The 17,758-nt window shown below is 22.1% G+C and overlaps 1 protein-coding gene across 5 annotated transcripts in view; it reads left to right on the plus strand.

Annotated features, from left to right (window-relative positions):
• LOC122508409 (latrophilin Cirl-like) overlaps positions 1 to 17,758 on the plus strand; it is a 664,372-nt gene that overhangs the window by 204,801 nt on the left and 441,813 nt on the right. For 3 of the 5 annotated variants that reach the window (XM_043621720.1, XM_043621723.1, XM_043621722.1), the window contains one exon: positions 12,114 to 12,167. The gene's annotated coding sequence lies outside the window, so the exon portion shown is untranslated. The remainder of the gene's footprint in view (positions 1 to 12,113; positions 12,168 to 17,758) is intronic. The other 2 variants (XM_043621724.1, XM_043621721.1) reach the window with 1 other exon arrangement.

Raw genomic sequence — 17,758 nt, forward strand, 5'->3', positions numbered from 1 at the left:
AATTGACTTTTTCTACTTATGATAAAACTAAAATACTAACTAAAACCATAAGTACTATGAGAAAAATTACAAGAATGCGAAAAGTCTGACCAAAAAATTCTATTTCTACTGATAAGAAAATTTTTGAAAATAATTTGTCTGATATTAATTGGTTTTTACTACTAATAGTAGGATTTGGATTTTTTTTTTTTCTAAATTACCAGTAATTTGATGAACTTGATTAACAGTATGTAAGTAAAACTGAAATTTACTATTGACTAGAATTTAAAAAAAATTATCATGTCTGACTAAAATCGACTGTTACGACTGAAAATAAAATTACAAAAATTTTATTTCGTCTGATTAAAATCGACTTTTACTACTGATATTAAAACAAGAGTGAAATTTAACATAGTTTTCAGTGATTATTTTTAATAAAATTACAAGAATTCGAAAAATCTGATCTGAAAATGCAATTTTCACTAAAATAAAAAAATTATCTGTTTTAAAATTTACTGTCTGACTTAAATTGTCTTTTACTACTAATATTAAAATTTAAATCGTATTTTCTGAATAAATTCTTTCGGTACTTGAAGAATTTAGATGGTACTTCCTCGACTTAAACTAACTATTAATAAAATAAAAAAAATTACTAGTTTTGAAATTTAAACAAAATTCTCCTGTCTGTCCAAAAAATTCTATTTCTACTGATAAAATTTTTTTTTAAATAATGTGTCTGATATGAATTGTTTTTTACTACTAATACTAGAATTTGAATTTTTTCCTTACGTCTAAATTATCAGTAATTTGAAAAACTTGGGTAACAGTCTACAAGTAAAATTAAAATTTACCATTGTCAAAGATTTTTTTAGGGATTTTTTAATTTGTTAATGTTGGAAAAGAATTTTAATTGAAAGTCCATAAAATTCATATTTTCATAAATTCGCATTAATTTTAATTAAATTAAAATAAAAGTAAAAATTGGTCTAAAAGTGTGAAATACTAACAAAAGAAATGAAAACTTTCTAGCGTTATACGTATGTTTTCGTTTTTCTCTTTCTCTTTTTTTAAAAAAATGAAGATTTGTTAGGTGATATATTTAATATTTCAACTCAGCTGCAGTGCTGCATCTTAAATCCTATTTTGTGTAAAAATTTCAATTCGTAAATCATGTATCGTCTTTCCTCCCTTATATGCATCGTTGCCAGCGAAAAGCCCAGAGAGCTTTTCCATGCTTCACTATGAATCACTATTTTAGCTTTAGCAGAAAGCATATCTTCGTCAGTAAATATTTTTTATACAAGTTTTCTTTAAATGTTTCAACACAACCGAAAGAAAAAGGCAGAAAGAGAAAAGACAAATCCATTAATTTCCATTTGCATTCGAAAGCTCCTAAAAATCATTGACCGAGTAAAAAAGCATCTTCAAAATAATGTTTTTTAATTCGAACGAAGTATATGAACTAAATTTTTATTTTATTTTTTTTACAAATTTTTCAATTTGTATTCTATGTAAATACAAATTGCAAATACAAAAAAAAAATTTGGTAATAAAAAGATATGTTTGGTAAGAAGTAAATAAAATTATTTGGGAATGAATAGACAAAAAATGTTCAATAAAAAGTAAATGAAAATATTTAGTAATATATAAATAATTTAAATAATAAAAACAACAAATTAAAACAATTAAACAAAAAAACAATTAAAAATTTTAATTATAAAAAAAATATGTTTAGTAAGAAGTAAATAAATAAAAAAAATATTGAATAGTGAGCAAATAAAGAATGTTGAGCAATAAATAAATAAAAAACATTCACAGTAGTAAATAAATAAAAAATTTTCAGTAATTTCTAATTAAACGGGTAATAAAAAATCCCAATCGTAAAGTATCTAATTATCAAAAACTCGGCCTATGAATATTCGATATTAAACCAGTTCATAATCGGACTTTACACAGTACATTAAGGTACGTTTCTCACCAAAAAAAAAAATTATTATTCACTAAAGAAGAAAAATTCTACTCACTTTTACATACAAATATTTTCTTCTTTTGTTAATTGCAAGCTCGTTTTATAAGTTTAAACTCACTTCATTTAGTTTCGAAATGGCGTCGTGAATGTTACTTCTTAATGATGTTATACACTAAATAAATCTGATAATTTATGGTTTAAAGCAAAATAGACCTTTTAATATGACTTGTTACATTCCACTGATAAGAGAATATTATGCGGGTCAATGTGTTTCCAAGGCGAGAGAGGCAAGTTTAAATAAACAAAAAAAAATTGAAACAAAATAAAAAACTGCGAAAGAATAATTTCTACCTTTCACGCATCTGAATAAGTTGTAATTACCATTCTCATAAATAATCTCGTATACTAATTCTTTAATAAAGATTAAGGTCACTGATGAACAATGTGTCTCATTATTGCTTTTAGAATAGTGACCATTAAAAGTGAGAAAGTAAATTGTATCTTTCCTCTCACTTCAATAATATTTTTTTCTTTTTAAATTAAAATTATTACATTATTGGGAAAAGGATTTTAATCGATATTTCTAATACGTTTGGAATTTAAGAGGTGAATTAATTATACATTTATTACTGCTTATTAGGAACCAAAAATTAACTATGCGTTTATGGAGAATAAATTATTATATTTTATACGAAAGTGTTTCAACATTTTTCTAAATAATTATTAAATTATTAAATAGCAATCAATAGCAAACTAATATTGCAGGGCTCGCACTCATCTACTAAAACCTACTATTTACTATTTTTTATGATTTGCTACTGTTTGGATACTTTTTTTATTTGTTACAGTAGAAGCTACTTTTTTCCATGTTTGAGAATTTACACTACTTTAAATTTCTTAACAACTGTTAACAAATGAATAATTTAAAAAAAAATGTTTATAAAAATCTTCTCAAACATTCAATTATTTTCTTAAATAAAAATATTTTCACAGGAATTCAATTTTTTAGAACAGAATTTTCATAATGTTTTTCGAAAAAAATTAATTATTTAAATAGATTTTTATAAAATTCTTCGCTAGAATTCAATTATTTTTAGAAATAATAAAATTCTTCTCAGGAATTCAATTATTTTAAAAAATTTTAATGAAATTCTTTATAATAATTGAATTGTTTTCAATCTAATTTTATGACAGAATTCAATTATTTTCATAAATAATATACAATTTTCAAAGAAATTCAATTATTTAAAACTAAATTTTCATAATATTTTTCAAAAAAAAATAAATTATTTAAATAGATTTTTTCAAAATTCTTTGCAAGAATTCAATTATTTTTATAAATAATAAAAATCATCGCAAGAATTAAATTATTTTTATAAATAATAAAATTCTTCTCAGGAATTCAATTATTTTTTTAAATTTTAATAATAATCATTGCAAGAATTCAATTATTTTTATAAATAATAAAACTCATCGCAGGATTTCAATTATTTTTAATACAATTTTAAATGAATTGTGCAAAAAATGCAACTATTCTTAAAAATTTTAATAAAATTCTTTAAAAGAATTCAATTATTTAAAACAATTTTAATGAAATTCTTTATAATAATTGAATGGTTTTCAATCTAATTTTATGACAGAATTCAATTATTTTCATAAATAATATACAATTTTCGAAGAAATTCAATTATTTAAAACTAAATTTTCATAATATTTTTCAAAAAAAAATAAATTATTTAAATAGATTTTTTCAAAATTCTTTGCAAGAATTCAATTATTTTTATAAATAATAAAAATCATCGCAAGAATTAAATTATTTTTATAAATAATAAAATTCTTCTCAGGAATTCAATTATTTTTTTAAATTTTAATAATAATCATTGCAAGAATTCAATTATTTTTATAAATAATAAAACTCATCGCAGGATTTCAATTATTTTTAATACAATTTTAAATGAATTGTGCAAAAAATGCAACTATTCTTAAAAATTTTAATAAAATTCTTTAAAAGAATTCAATTATTTAAAAAAATTTTAATGAAATTCTTTATAATAATTGAATTTTTTTCAATATAATTTTAATAGAAATTTTTGAAAGAATTCAATTATTTTCATAAATTATATCCAATTTTCAAAGAAATTTAATTATTTAAAACACAGTTTTTATAAATTTTTGAAAAAAATCATTTCTATATTAAAAAGATTGTTTTTAATTCTTCACAAGAATGCAATTATTTTATAACTTCATTGAAGTTTGGTGACAAAAATTAAGTTATTTTCATAAATAATAAAACTTATCGCAGAATTTCAATTATTTTTAATATAATTTTACATTAATTTCCGCTAAAAAACGTAATTATTTTTAAAAATTTGAATAAAGTTCTTCCAAACAATTTTATTTTATTTTAAAAAATTTGATATAATTTTTTTTTAAAGTGTAATAATTATATTTAATTAATTTTTAATTACATTTATTGAATGAATTTAATTATTATCAAAAATTTTAATGCAATTCTTCGAAAAAAATTCAAATAATTAAAAAAATTTTGATAAAGTTCTTTATAAGAATTTTAATTAAAAAATATTTAATTATATTCAATAAATTATTTTTTTTTCTTAAATAATTGAATTCTAGTAGAACTTTCTAATAAGAATTGATGTAGAATTGAATAAAATAAAATGATTAAAGATTTTGAATAATTTTATTTTTTTTTCATCAAAAAAATGATTGAATTTTGAAGGAATTACTTTTGTAATTTTTTGAAATAGTTCAATTATAAAAATACGTTACATTGAAATTATTTAAAATATTTTAATTTCTGTAGACAAAAGAAATAGGTATTTATATATATATTTTTTTAAAATTATTTTATTTTTAAATGTAATTCAGAAATTATAAAAAAAAACTTGAGTCGTCAAGTTTAATTTTTCGCTAGCTACTTTTTTACTACTTTTTTCTGTCTTTAGGATACTTTTTGCTACTTTTTTAAAATTAATTATCATGTACGAAGCCTCTCTGTTATTATTAAAACTTCATTAGACCTAATTCTCGTCGATTATTTTTTTAAAAATATTATAATCGATTTTAGATCAAATATTTGGCCTAAAATCGATTATTTTCTAATTCACATTTGACCTGAACTTAATTTAATTTAATTCCATTCCACTTCTTTTTAAAAAATTGGTTTATTAATTGAAATGAAAATTGAATTGAAAATTGAATTGGAAATTGAATTGAAAATTGAATTGAAAATTAAATTGAAAATTGAATTGAAAGTTGAATTGGAAATTGAATTAAAAATTGAATTGAAAATTAAATTGAAAATTGAATTGAAAGTTGAATTGAAAATTGAATTGAAAGTTGAATTGGAAATTGAATTAAAAATTGAATTGAAAATTAAATTGAAAATTGAATTGAAAGTTGAATTGAAAATTGAATTGAAAATTGAATTAAAAGTTGAATTGAATATTAAATTGAAAATTGAAATGAAAATTGAATTGAAAATTGAAATAAAAATTGAATTGAAAATTGAATTGAAAATTGAATTGAAAATTGAATTAAAAATTTAAAAAATTCCACTAAATGTGTAATTTTCGTAATACTTGCACACTATATCCGAGGTTTAAAAATTTATTCACCGCAAAGAAAGTTGTTAACCAAAAAGTTTTGGTGACGATACGAAGCGACAAAGGTTGTAAGAGTCCAGCTGGCTGAAAAAGGGAGTAAAAGGTATTTTCTGAGTGAACAAGAAACAAACAGTTAAATGTACGTGGGCCCTCATTAACTTGGCACTACGATTCGGGTCGTTCCCCTCTTAATTCTTTTTGGAATCCCAAACATAAGGGAGACTTTTCAATGTCCCTTTTTTGGGCCATTATCCCCACTCCCCGCGATTCTCCCGACAATTCGCTCTAAACAGACCTCGAGTGAGATGTTTCTCTATTATTAAATGATAATATATTTTCAATTCATCTGCCTCGATCCCCAAATTTGAAAAATACATTAATTTCACTTCACTGTGCACTTTTTTATTTCTTTATTTTCACTAAAGGAAAAAAAAATGCTTTTTGACATCCACCTTCACTACTTTTTTTTATTTTTATTTTCGTTTATTAAGAGAAAAAAATTTTTTTATATAAAAAAATTATTTTCCTTATTCACTGTTGAATTCAATATTTCAATTATAAAAATTTCAATTAGATTATAATATTCGACTTACATTTAAAAAATAGTTTAATAACGTATCAGTTATAGAACATCTTTCTTTCTCCTCCTTTTTTTTTTAATAAAAGTATACCTTTATGTAAAATGATATTCTTCAGAAAAAATTCCATTTTATAGGGGAACATAGTCTAGGTCGGCCACCTTTTTGACTTTTGTTTATAACTTTTTTTTTAAAATGAATTTGGACAATTGAAGTATATGGTTGGAAAGTCCTGTTTAATAGGAACATTTTTTCTGTACAAAGTAAATTGACAGGTTTAAAAATGAAAAAGTTATAAAGATTTAAAAAAAAAAAAATTTGTAGTCCAGGTTGGCCATTACAGTCAAGGTCGGCCATGTTTAAAATTCAAAGGGAATTTAAAAAATAAAATAACATGTTTGGAGTTACGGAAAATTGATTCTTTATTGTTTACAGTTTGTAACTTAATGAAATAACAAAATAATAACAATAAACAATATAAAAAAATAAATATAAATAAAAAAAAGTTTTGCACTAAAATATTAATAAAATTAAATAAAAATATTAATAAGATGATCAATTATATTATGAGTTATACAGAATTGCAGTTTTTGCAAATGAAGTAGCTCGTCCTCAACTTTGCGCATTTTAAACACATAGTGGCCGACCTTGACAGTAAGTAACATTACCGAATTGTTGTAACCATAAAGAAATACGTTTCGGGATTCGATTTTTTACTTTGTTTTCCTTTCAACCATGAGTCCCACAAATTTTCTGCATACTTGCCTTGATGATTCAATTTGTTTTTTATCTTTTATTAATGGTTTTTCACATTATGCACAAAACTTTTTTTGAGCTTTTTTTGTACCGACGTCACAGAAAACACAATTTTCGATTTTCCGAAAATGTAATTGAACAAAAAGTTAGGTTTCACTAAGACAAGCTTCGACAAAAATGCGCGTAGGTGGCGCTAGTGAACTTGACAAAAAAACGCGAGTGGCCTACCTAGACAGTAGGCCAACCTTGACTACATTCCCCTATTTTTAGTAACGATTTAATAAAAGCAAAAAAAGAAAAGAAAAAAATGGAAAATTCTACACATGAATGAGTTGCATCAGGAGCAAAAGATTCGGAAAATAATGATGCATCTGTATGATAAGGCAGTATGTATGCATCTGAGTTGAATAGGAACAGTGGATATGTATAGATCGTCTAAGGAAAACGGCCGATAATGAGATTATCGATATACAGAGCAGGGATTGCGGAAATCCCTCGGATGCAAAATCTTGTATTAAGAGCTTGTTCTATATATGTACACTGTTAAAAAAGATTGTAAATTTACAATACTTTCATACAAAAAGTGATTGAAAATTTACAAATATTGTATATGAAATAATTTCAAAAACGCGTGTTTGAAAGATTTGTAAATTTACAATATTTTCAAACAAAAGTGTTTGAAATTTTCAAAAATTTTTGTATGGATCAACTTCAAATACATATGTTTGAAAGATTTGTAAATTTACAATATTTTCAAACAAAAGTGTTTGAAATTTTCAAAAATTTTTGTATGGATTAACTTCAAATACATATGTTTGAAAGATTTGTAAATTTACAATATTTTCAAACAAAAGTGTTTGAAATTTTCAAAAATTTTTGTATGGATTAACTTCAAATACATAAGTTTGAAAAATATGTAAATTTACTACCTTTTCATAAAAAAGTGTTTGAAAAATTTATGTGTAAAATAATTCAATGCACATATGTTTTAAAATATTGTAGGTAAATTTACAACTTTTTCATTGAAAAGTACTTAATTTAAATTTTTTTGAGTTTTTATACAAAATTGCTTCAAACATATGTGTTTAATAATTCTGTAAATTAGTTTAAAACATTATTTATAAGTAAATACATTTTCAAATGTTGAAATAACTAAAATTTTTTTTAATCAGTTTAATTAGTTAAATTTGACAAAACTTGTTAAGAGAAAAAAACATTTTGGATGATATAATATAATTAATATAGTTAGTTATTTTGTACATATTAAAATTTAAAAACTGCTGAATTAAATAGAAAAATATTTTTCCATAAAAAATCTTCTGTGTATAAAGTATTGTTTAAATATTTCTTAAACATCTTAATACATATCATAAATTTAACAGAAACGTGAAGAGAAAAAAAGTAAAGAATACAAGAATCGGTTGGTGAAGAATTTTAAAGATATTAAATCTTTAGAAATTTAGAAGAAGTCAAAAAAAGGGAATGGTCCACATGTTTCTCACTACTGATACTTTGCAAGAGATTTTCATAGCCTCCCTTGGTCGAGCGCGTCTAGGCGCAGCTCCCAAGGTTGATGGCTCCATACAAGACACACTATACACAGACAACATTATATACGACTAAGGGTTCAAATCGTAGTGTCGCATTTCCGTAAAAATGCTAATGAAACTTTTTTTTTAATTAATTTACATTTATTGTAATATATCAAAACACAATATAAACAGTTTAGATTTTTTATTTAAATATTTAAATCGTTTTGGTATTTCAAACAGATTTGTTTGAAATTTCAAACAGTTTTGTTTTAAATTTCAAACAAAACTATTTGAAATTTCATTCAAACACTTTGTATTAATTTTACAAAGAAAAGTTTGAAAATTTTAAAGAAATGTGTTTTAAAATTTAATAAGAAAATTTGTATTAAATTTAAAAATGTGTGTTGTAGTTTTCCAAAATTGTATATGATAATTGCTTCAAACATTTTTGTATTAAATTTGTAACAAAAATTTTTAACAGTGTATATATATAGATATATATCCCTAATACCTGTAACGACATTTCTACTCAAAACCACTGAATCGCTAATCCACGATTATGTGTAAATGTGGTTCAACCTTCCTAAACGAAATGTTTGAATCATTATTATACAGTTAACAAGAATTGAGATCGCAAAATTAATAGTTCACTTGAGAAATAAGAGGGGGAAAAAAAAGAGTAGAAAAAATTATTTTTTTCTTTATCATGGTTGCCACGCTTTTACTCTTTTCAAATTCCCTGACTTTTACAAGTTTTCCAAGTTAAAAAACGTGATTTTTCCAGGTTTTTAAAACTACATTTATATTTTACCGAATTAAATAACTCACTACTAATTTCCGGACAAAACTTTGACTTTTTCCTTGACTCTAAAGAATATTCTGATTCACTCGCAATATAATTAGATACACAAAAAAAATATGTTCTATTACATTTATTTACGAATTTCTTTAATTGGAAAATTATTCAAAAAAAAATCAACAACTTCTTTTTAAATAAATATTTAATTATTATTATTATTTCCATAGGAATTAAGATTTTCAAAAATTTCAAATTCAAACAATTTTATAACCAAAAAAAATTTGTTATAAAAAATGAAGATATTGATTGCTCCGAGTCTTCGACTCGGAGTGATCAATTTCTTCATTTTTTATAATAATTAGAGATTTTCGAAAGATAGAATAATTATTTTATATTATAAGAATATTGTTATTGTAAGTTATCAAAATTATTTTCATATTCAATTATAATCTAAAATTTGAACTGAAATTCATTTTTATAAAATGAAAATCAATTTTTATTAGAAAATTCGACGAGAATTCAATTATTTAATTATACACAAAGTAAATTATTTGACAATTATTTCATTGGGAATTTTCAAATCCTTTTGTTTTACAATTTAATTTTACGAAATTTCAATTATTCTGCGACATTCTTCAATTAAATTTATTAGAAATTAAAAACTTTAAATAATTAAAAAAAAAAAATTTCATTAAACTTTTTGAAAAAAATTATATCTACAGAATTCTTAATTAAAAATATGGAAAGTTCAAATTTTCAAAAATTTTATTTAAAAACCTTTTGAAAATTCAATTATTTTTAAAAATCCACGCTATAATGATTTCAAAATTCAATTATAATCTAAAATTTTAACTAAAATTCATTTTAAAATTAATTTTTATTAGAAAATTCTACGAGAATTCAATTATTTAAATGCAAAAATAAATAATTTATTGAATACTTAGTTGAATTTTTCTTACAATTGAAATATTAAGGGCATTTGAACCTTGATGACGTCACACATGCTTTGCACAATCTGTAACGTCATCAAGGTTCAAATGCCCTTAAGAAGAATTTTATTTACAACTTTTGAAAATAAATAATTTCTTATTTTCTTTTGAGAAATTTTATTAAACTTTTATTAAAATATATTATATTAAAGAATTTTATAACAATTTTTTAAAATAATTAAATTCCTGCGAAGAATCTTATTAAATTTTGTTTAAATAATTGAAATTTTGTCAAAAGTTTTATTAAAATATTTGTCAATAATTTAATTCTTGAGAAGAATTTCGCTATCTATTTATAAAAATAATTTAATTCTTGACGTGAATTTAAAAAAAAAAATTTTGAAAATATTTTAATTTCTGCAAAGCATTTTATTACTTTTCAAAAGAATTGAATTTTGGAAAAGAATTTTATTAAAATTCCTTAAAATAATTGATTTTATGGGAATAATTTTGTTATTTCTCAATAAGATAATTGAATTCTTTTGCAGAATTACTCAAAAAATTTTGAAAATAGTTGATTTCCTGCGACGAATGAAAACTTATTTATGAAAATAATTGAATTACTGCAACGAATTTTATAATTTTATTGAATAATTAAATGTTTTTTAAAATTCAATTCTTTCGTCGAGTTTAGATAACATTTTTAATAATAATTGCATTTTTCGAGGAATTTATTTAAAATTGTATTAAAAATATTTGAAATTCTGCGATGAAAATAATTGAATTCCTAATTATGAAATTTTATTATTTATAAAAATAATTGTATAATTTCGTAGAATTGTATCAAAAATTTTTTTTTTCAATAATTAAATTTTTTGATAAATATTATGAAAACAGTAAATATTAAAAATCATTGAATTACGAAAAACTTGAAATTAATTGAAATTTTGCAGTGAATTTTATTTAAATTCTTGAAAATAATTGAATTTTTGGAGAAAAATTTGTCTATTTATAAAGATAATTGAATATCTGACGAAATATTCGTTAAAATTATTGAAAATAATTTGATTTCTACGAAAAATTTTATTACTTTCGAAAAGAATTGAATTCTTGTGATGAATATTGTTATTTATGAAAATATTTAAATTCTTTTGGAAAATTTTATAACGAATTAAGAAAGAAATTGAATTCTTTCGTGAAAATTTATTTGAAAATAATTAAATTTTTGCAAAGATTTTTACTATTTATAAAAATAATTGAATTGTTTCCAAGGATTTATTAGAATTTAATAATATAATTGAATTCTTTTGAAAAATTTTATAACAAATTAAGAAAAAAATTGAATTCTTTCGTGAAAATTTATTGAAAATAATTGAATTTTTGCAAAGATTTTACTATTTAAAAAAATAATTGAATTAATTTTATAATTCGACGAAATTCCAAATTAAATGGAATTAAATGACAATATTTTTTAAAGACAATTTCTCCCAATGGTAGAATGTGATTCATATGTAAATAATATTATTAAACATAATTCTTTTAAATAATTCAATTAATAAATTTAGATAATTTAATAGAATTATATTTTAATAAAAATTTACTATTTCATTAATAATTTTTATCATTTAATTATTAATCACATGTATCATACAATTAATAATTATTATTATTTATGTAATAATATTTATGTAATAATAATATATTTTTTATTTACTGATTTTTTCAAATTAATTCAATTTTTTATTATTACGTTCGGCACTTGTGTCCTACAATAAATACTGAGAAAAAAATTGCCTACAATGGAGAAAATTGTTTTCGATGATTAATGTTTAGATGGAAAATTTTCAGTTTAATTAATAAAATGTAATAATTTAAAATTTCGCGAAATGTTTTCACATATATATATATTGCAAAAAGTAATCAATGTTTTGTTTTTTATGTTCAGCAGATTACCCGTGGGAAGTGTAGCAAGTGTGCGCCGGCATCTGAAAACATACACGTGAGTAAAATTAATTATCATTTTAATTATTTTTCAATTATCTTTTTTTTTTGATAGAGGGAAGGGAGATTTCTAATATACAACTTGCGAGAGAGAAAAATACGAGTCTTTGATTTTATATGTCGCAAAATTGATGAAAATCAAATTCAAATCAATTTGATTATAATAATAAGAATAAATATGCAAATTAAAAAAAGTTAGAAGAAAAAATTCTTATATAATTTCACTTGCAGTGAAATTTTCATGAAATTTTCATAAAATTTACTTTTTACCATTCGCAGTTGTGAATTTGATAGGAATTTTCTTATTTCTCTTATTAAGACTAATTACCTGCAGCCATGAAGGGTGTAAATTTACGGAAACTTACGAGCTACGGGAGAAAATTGAGGAACGTGTGGTTAAATATCAAAATATACGGAGAACAATAATTCATCTCCGTATTTTATTATATATACTGTATATAAACAGGAAATTACACGATACACCTCGTGTCAAAATGTCTCAATCCGTTATTTGCGAAAGAACAATCTTCTCCCGTTTTTTTTTTTAGCAAAAAAATATTCTCCAACAGTAAAGAAATTTTTCCCTCGTCTCTAAAGAGTAGAAAGTTTTTTTTGTCTTTAATTAAAATAACCATAGACTTGGAAACCTATAAACATTACAAAACATTACAACAAGAATTTAAAGAAAAATAAATAAAAAGTAAGAATTCATTAGAACAGTTTGTCACTACAGTTTGTAGAAACTGTGACAATGATTCTAATCGAAATTAATCATGATCGAATATCAAACACGATCAGAAAGGTGTATAAACTAATAAAAGTAGTCATGAATACAAAAGAGATAGTAAAAAAAAAAAAGCAGTAATTATCTATATACTGTTCCTAAACCGGATCGATGACAGAAGCGTGACCATTGTAATAATATTCTGTTCTAACATGTAGTTTCAATATGTAGAGGAAACATGAAACAGTTTGTGGTTGATGGGGTCAAATGGAATGTTATCCTCGACCAAGTCTAGGTCATCGACACCCACCCATCATCCATAGAGCATCCTTGGAATGTCCGTTAGTGTATTAATTCCACCACCACAGGATGCAAATTTACGTCAAATTAATCAATAGAGAAATTACATACTACTCCACTTGTCTAATACAATAAATTCAATTTATTTCCTCCTCGATTCACAGAGGAATATAATTGGAAATTTGATATATTTTTGTGGTCAACGTTCTCTATTTGCGAACAGGAAAACAAGAGCGAAATAAAAAAATTCTAGGGAAATATATAGTAATAGTGATTGCATCACTCGAAAACCTGTATACAGAATAAATTTTTGCCTTTGGAATTATTTTTCGATTTTTGGAATTATTGTTCTGACAAAGATTTTGGATAATATGCATTGTCTATTTCGAGATGTCAGTACAAGATGTACTGACATCTCGAAACAGATAATGCATATTATCCAAAAACTTTGTCAGAACAATAATCTTCTTTTTAGTACCAGTTCGCAATTAACATTAGTCATTAACATTAGTCTTTGGTAAATAGAGACTTTACATTTAAACTGTATTAAAATATATTTGTCGCAAGGTGAAAAGGACAGAGAGAAAGAACAATTTAAAAAATATAGTATGATATAAATAACTAAAAATTAATTGTTTTGCACTTAAGGTCCCATTCACTGTGAAGTGTCATCACTTATATAGTTGTCTGGAATTGTACGATTCATAATCTTGTCAGTAATGAAAAAGATATTTTTAATATTAGACAGGTTTTTTAATTACAATATTTAGTGCATTATGAAGCTACTTTGACTAAAAATTTACAGAAAGCCAATAATTGAAATCCTTTTAGAAATAACTAAGAGAATAAGCATTCTTATGAATCATCAGGGTTGTCACAGGTCAGGGAAATCAGGGAATTCAAAGAAAAGTCAGTAAAATTAGAATTAGTCAGGGAAAAGTCAGGGATTTTTATTAAAAATTGTGGAAAAAATTAAATCTTTAGAATTTATAAGAAAATTCTGAATTTTTGTGTCATTTTGTATGCCTCATAAACTACAAAATTACCACGAATTCAAAAAAAAAAACCTTAAATTTTTTCTATTTTTGACAATAATTTATTTTAAATAACTTAATTCTATTGAAGAACTGCCATAAAGTTATTACTGATAAATCATTTAATGAAGTATTTTCTTGAAAAACTTTAAATTCAATTCTGTTAGAATTATAGTTTCGAATTTCGATTATAAAAATTTTAATGCAATTCTTTGAAAGAATTCAACTATCTTTTAATAAATATTAAAATTCTTCGCCAGAATTCAATTATTATTCAGGAATTTTTATAAAATTCATGGCAAAATTTCAATTATTTTCAAAAAATGTGAAAAAAATTGTCGTCAACATTTCAATTATTTTTATAAATGAATAGCAAAATTCTTCGACAAAAATCAATTATTTTCAGGAATTTTAATAAAATTCATTGCAAAATTTCAATTATTTTTGAAAAAATTTTATTAATTCAATGATTTTCAATATTCTACTATTTTAATAAAATTTCCGAAAAGAATTCAATTATTAAACAAAAATTTTGATAATATTTTACACGAACATTCTTCGCAGTAATTCAATTATTTTCATAAATTTTAAAATTCTTTTCAGGGATTTAAATATTTTTATAAATAATAAAATCATTCGGGGGAAGTCAATTATTTTTATAAATAACAATATTGATCTCAAGAATTCAATTATTTTCAAAATTAATAAAATTCTTCGCAGAAATTCAATTATTTTCAAAAAAAGTGAAAAAAAAATTGTCGTCAACATTTCAATTATCTTTATAAATGAATAGCTAAATTCTTCGACGAAATTAAATTATTTTCAGTAATTTTAATAAAATTCATTGCAAAATTTCAATTATTTTCAAAAATTTTTTATTAATTCAATAAATTTTCAACATTCTATCTACTATTTTAATAAAATTTCCCAAAAAAATTCAATTAATTAAAACAACAATTTTTATAATATTTTACACAAACATTCTTCGCAGTAATTCAATTATTTTCATAAATTTTTTAATTCTTTTCAGGGATTTAAATACTTTTTTAAATAATAAAATCATTCGGGAGAAGTCAATTATTTTCATAAATAACAATATTCATCACAAGAATTAAATTATTTTCAAAATTAATAAAATTCTTCAAAAAAATTCAATTATTTTCGAAAAATTTTTAAAAAATTCCCGTCAACATTATTTCAATTATCTTTATAAATGAATAGCAAAATTCTCCGACAAAATTTAATTATTTTCAGGAATGTTAATAAAATTCATTGCAAAATTTCAATTATTTTCATAAATAATAGTATTCATCACAAGAAATGAATTATTTTCAAAAGTAGGTAGTAAAATTCAATTATTTTCAAAAATTCAATTAAAAAATAATAAAACTTTCACAGGAATTCAATTACTTAGACTAGAAATTCCATAAATTTTTTCGAAAAAATCAAATGTTTCAAAATTTGGCATTAAATTCTTCCCATTAATTCAACTATTTTCATAAATAATAAAACTCAATGCAGAATTTCAATTGTTTTTTAAAAAAATTTTAATTGAATTCCTCGAAAAATGTAATTATTCTTAAAAATGTTATTAAAATTCGTCGAAAGAATTCAATTATTTAAAAATTTGTTTATAAAATTATGCATAAGAATTGAATTTAAAGAAACATTCAATTATTCAATAAATTATCTACGTTTGTATTTAGATAATTGAATTCTCTTAGAATTTTCTAATAAAAACTGATTTATAAATTAAATTCAGTTAAAGTTTTAGATAATAATTGAATATTTGAGAAGTTACTAATAATTGGAATTTTTAGAAATAATTGAATTTCGTAAAAGTTTCGAATTAAAATCTTTGAAAAGTTTGAATTTTTCAATACTTTTAATTGAAAATTTTAATTTTTTAATACTTTTAATTGAAAATTCTATGGAACTAATTTTTTTCAAAATGCTTAATCGAAATTTTTGTTGAAATTTTTTTTTCTTTTCTAATGTATATTTAATTAATGAATTTTTAACAAATTTTTAACAAATGGATTTGAAAATTCTCAAAAGAACTTTATCATAAATTATAAATAATAATTAATTTAAAGAAGAATTTTAATTACAAATTTTAGAAAATAATTAAATTGAAATGATGAAAATAATTTTAAAAATTAGAGTAACAATATTCTTATAATATGATATAAAAATAGTGATTTTATCACTAGGTTATCTTTATCTTCTATAATAATATTTTTAAGTTATTGGATTTTAAACTGGTTTAAATTTGAAATTTTAAAAAAAATTTTAGTTCCTATGGAATAATAACTTGTTTTAAGTAAATATTTATTTGTATCAATTAATTGTTAATTGAATAATTAAATTAATAATTTAATTTCAAGAATTTGATGAAAAAAAGTATTGAATCAATTAGTTTATATTTATTAGAATAAAAATTATTTGACACAAGTAAATATTTATTTAAATTATTCAAAAATTTTAATATTTATTTAATTTATTTATAAGTACAAATATTTGTAGACAAAAAATTTATTATTATTTATTTTATAAATATTTAATATATAAATTTAATATAATTCGATGCACATATTTATTTATTATTAATGAATTAAAATTAGTAGATAAATAAGTAATTGTATTTATTTTGTTTGTATGAGGGAATCACATAATGAATAATCGTTTTTGGAAATGAAAAAAACAAACCGAAAAAAATAAAAATAAGTAAATATTTATTCGTTGCAAATCATTTCTAATTAAAGAAATTTATCACCTTTATTTATTATTAGTTAATTAAAATTGGTATTAAAATAATTGCTTATATTTATATATAGGAAAGATACACATGAATAAATTTTTTTTTTTTAATTGAAAAGTGAACGAAAATCTTTAATTTCTTCTCTTTTTATTTTTAATCGATCCGGAACAATGTTTATAGGAACATTTGCCATATCGGTGAATGTTTTCTTTTCGTATGTCGAGAATATTGTTTGTTGTAGTACAGAATACATAATCGTACACTACTAATACATTCGTAAAAATTCTTTGGATGATATTTGTGTTTATGTGTGTATACTTTTATATATGTTTGTGTTGAATTATCGTGACTCGATCGAGAACAAGAATGGTACCGTTGATTGTTGAGGTTAGAAAAACTATTCAAGGTCGTCTGGTTGACCGCGTTCCGTAGCATGGTGGTCCAAACCGAAGGAGCATGTTTCACTGGTCCAGTGTGCGGTTCTTTTGCGCGAGTGAAGAACTTTTTTAAAATTTATGACCCCAAGAGGGCAGGAATCGTCGGTAAGAATTTATAATGATCTTATCTGTACCAAAAACAAGTTTCTAATGTTCAATGCACTTATTGTTATATAAAAAAATTATACACAATACGTTTAATAACATTCGGAGAAAGATGTGGTAATATTTGCTGATTTTGTTACTATAGCCAAACAGTTCCTAGTTGTTACTTCCTAGTTGTTACTTCCTAGTGTTACTTCCTAGTTTTACTTCCTAGAGTTACTTCCTAGT

The sequence above is a fragment of the Leptopilina heterotoma genome, unplaced genomic scaffold (genome assembly GCF_015476425.1).
Source record: "Leptopilina heterotoma isolate Lh14 unplaced genomic scaffold, ASM1547642v1 Lhet_54, whole genome shotgun sequence".
Lineage (NCBI taxonomy): Eukaryota > Metazoa > Arthropoda > Insecta > Hymenoptera > Figitidae > Leptopilina > Leptopilina heterotoma.